This window comes from Geospiza fortis, unplaced genomic scaffold (genome assembly GCF_000277835.1).
Source record: "Geospiza fortis unplaced genomic scaffold, GeoFor_1.0 scaffold409, whole genome shotgun sequence".
Classification (NCBI taxonomy): domain Eukaryota; kingdom Metazoa; phylum Chordata; class Aves; order Passeriformes; family Thraupidae; genus Geospiza; species Geospiza fortis.
The window spans coordinates 663,456-666,787 of NW_005054553.1; the positions used below are offsets into that span (position 1 = coordinate 663,456).

The 3,332-nt window shown below is 51.7% G+C and overlaps 2 long non-coding RNA genes across 2 annotated transcripts in view; both read left to right on the forward strand.

Moving 5' to 3' along the window:
* The first annotated feature begins 945 nt into the window (after positions 1-945).
* Positions 946-2,648, forward strand: LOC115948843. Its single transcript, XR_004082610.1, has 3 exons — positions 946-1,352; positions 2,035-2,077; positions 2,582-2,648. It is a non-coding gene; the product is annotated as an uncharacterized LOC115948843 (long non-coding RNA).
* Positions 2,649-2,663: 15 nt separating this feature from the next.
* The window catches only part of LOC115948842, a 1,910-nt gene continuing 1,241 nt past the window's right edge, over positions 2,664-3,332 (forward strand). The window contains exon 1 of the long non-coding RNA XR_004082609.1: positions 2,664-2,744. This is a non-coding gene — a long non-coding RNA (uncharacterized LOC115948842). The remainder of the gene's footprint in view (positions 2,745-3,332) is intronic.

The window sequence follows — 3,332 nt, forward strand, 5'->3', positions numbered from 1 at the left end:
CCTGCTCATCAGCCCCCGCCGGGCTCCGCTGAGCGGGGCTTAACCCCGGAGCTGCCGGAGCAGCGCTCGGGGAGAGATGGAGCAAATGAAGAAGATGCGGGACCCCCGGGCCCCCTCCCCCGGAGATCTCGGGGCCACCTCTGCGGAGCTTGTCACTAAATCCATGCCTGCGTCCCTGGTCATGTCCCGAGTGAGGGAATTAAGCCCAGCCCGGGCCGGGTTTAACCCGACGGGAGCCCTTGAGAAGCCTTTGGGGACACCAAGCCGGGCGTGTGTCCCTGTCCCACCCGCACGGGGACACAGCCCCAGTCCCCAGAGCCAGCCCGGCCACGCGTGGGGATTAAAGCAGCGAGGAGAGGAGAGGAGAGCAAGGAGGGACAAGGAGGGACAAGGGGGAACAAGGAGGGACAAGGAGGGACAAGGGTGAACAAGGAGGGACAAGGAGGGACAAGGGGGAACAAGGAGGGACAAGGAGGGACAAGGGGGAACAAGGAGGGACCCCAGGAGAGCGGCGTGACCCCGGCCCGGCCATGCCGAGGGAAAGGCCGAGCTCTTCAACCTGCCCGGGGCTCTGTAATTAATGATCCCATGAGAGCAGCGAGAGCCCGGCCCGTTCACTCCGAGGGAGAGGCCGAGCTCTGCAACCTGCCCGGCCCCCGGGATGGCGAGCGGGGACCCTGCGGCACCTCCGGCCGGAGATGTGGGGCGAGCAGCGGGCGAGAGGAGCCCTGAAGGGTTCCAGGGCTGCCCCAAATGGCCCCAAATCCATCAGGTCAGGTATTCTCCTAATCCATCCTCCTAATCCATCCTGCTGGTTAGGTACCGGCCCTTGGCTGACGCTCCCGGGGACAGCGGCTGCTGCAGGGAATGGGTGGGATTTAATTTGGATTTAGGCTCGCAGGTCAAGGAAAGCTGAGCGAAAGGCGAAATGTGCCGTGTGCCCCGTTTATCCCCCCCGCGCTGCCCTTTTTACCCGCAGGACAGGGGGAAACAGCAGCCCCGTGCCCCTCTCTATGGGGACACCTCTGCTGGGCACCTTGGAGATGCCAGATTTAACCCACAGCTGTATTTTTATTTTCATTTCAACTGGAGCGCGTTCCGGCTGGGACTTTTTGCAGAGCAAAACAAACGAAAATTAATTTAGGGAGAAAAACAGCCTAAAAACAAACAAACAAACAAACAAAAAAACCAAAAAAAACCAAAAAAAACCAAAAACCAAAAAACAACAACAACAAAAAACCAAAACCGAAAAACCAAAACCAGCCGTCGAAAAGAAACTTCAGCTTTTCGGGGAAATTCTCAAAATTCAATGCAACCTCCGCTCGCCGCCGAAACTGGACATATGAGCAAAGGTAAAAAAAAACCCAACAAACCCATATATATCGGGGGAAAATATTTTATTTATATATAGATTTTTTTTTTTTTTGCGGAAAATTAGCTGTATATCAAGGCAGGTCCTAACGGGTCCGATTCAACAAGCTCCGTGATCGCTAACCTTGAAAAGAAATTTATGTGGGACATTTCTGTGTCCTGTGAACAAAATACAGAGATAAACTACAGGGTGGCAAAGGAAAGCGTGAGGGGAGCGTGTTGTACTCCCAAAAATAAAATTGCGGTGATTTGGAGAAAGGGCAGATTTGCGGATGTTTCCAACAGAAAAAGAGAAAATCACGGTGCTGCAAGGGTGGCCCAAATGTATCGAGGTGGATTCGCTGTGTGCAGCACCGTGAGCCCGAGGTGGCTGCAGGGACTCCCCCGCCACCCTTTTCCTAAAAAACTCCTCGTCGGGACGAAAATAAATCAGGAGAATAAATAAAACAATTTATTACTTAAATACTCAGGCTATGTTTACACGGGCACCTTGTCGTGGAATCCTACGCCGGGCGCGCACAAACCCCACTATTATTTAACAACATTTTCCCTTTGCTTAGAGGGGAAAACCCTCCAAAAGGGAAATAGTTTCTTTCCCAGGTGAACTGTGTAACAGAGGAACATTTCCAACTTTTTTCCTTTTTTTTTTTTTTTCCTTAACAGGGTTTTTTCAACTGGAGACGGAAAACAGAGAGGAAAACGAGAGGTGAGAACAACCCCATCCACCCCAAACCAAACTCTTTTCCCCCATCCACCCCAAACCAAACTCTTTTGGCATCTCCCTGGCACAGGTGGGTGCCCCGTGTCTGGGTGGCCTCGGGGACAAGCCCGAGCCCCCAAGGGAGGGGGTCCAACACCTTTTTTTGGGATAATTCCGCATCTTTGTGGCGTGGGGGCGGCACCCCCGGCACCGCTCCCTTCCCATCCCTGCCCCTCCCGGGATCCCAAGGAATTCCCAGGGCCGCTGTTTCCAGGGACAGGCAGCAGGACGGGGGCTGCCATCCTCTGAAAGTGTCCCTAAAAGTGCCACTTTAGCCCCCAAAAAACTTGGCAGCGCCGCGATTTTGGTGTTGGTGGAGTTCTGCTTTTTTTTTCCCCTCGGTGGAGGTTGGGGGAGGAAATTTGGGGCTGCGGAGCCGAGCACAGAGCGGGGCTTAACTTTAGTCCGATGTGCTTAGCTGAAGTATTAACTGTGAGAAATCCCACCAAGTTCCACAGGAAAGAAAACACCGTCAGATGTTTGAACATTTCCAGTCTGCACCATCAGCACCGCTCGCAGGCCGAGGGTCGAAAAGAAACTTCAGCTTTTCGGGGAAATTCTCAAAATTCAATGCAACCTCCGCTCGCCGCCGAAACTGGACATATGAGCAAAGGTAAAAAAAAACCCAACAAACCCATATATATCGGGGGAAAATATTTTATTTATATATAGATTTTTTTTTTTTTTTGCGGAAAATTAGCTGTATATCAAGGCAGGTCCTAACGGGTCCGATTCAACAAGCTCCGTGATCGCTAACCTTGAAAAGAAATTTATGTGGGACATTTCTGTGTCCTGTGAACAAAATACAGAGATAAACTACAGGGTGGCAAAGGAAAGCGTGAGGGGAGCGTGTTGTACTCCCAAAAATAAAATTGCGGTGATTTGGAGAAAGGGCAGATTTGCGGATGTTTCCAACAGAAAAAGAGAAAATCACGGTGCTGCAAGGGTGGCCCAAATGTATCGAGGTGGATTCGCTGTGTGCAGCACCGTGAGCCCGAGGTGGCTGCAGGGACTCCCCTGCCACCCTTTTCCTAAAAAACTCCTCGTCGGGACGAAAATAAATCAGGAGAATAAATAAAACAATTTATTACTTAAATACTCAGGCTATGTTTACACGGGCACCTTGTCGTGGAATCCTACGCCGGGCGCGCACAAACCCCACTATTATTTAACAACATTTTCCCTTTGCTTGGAGGGGCAA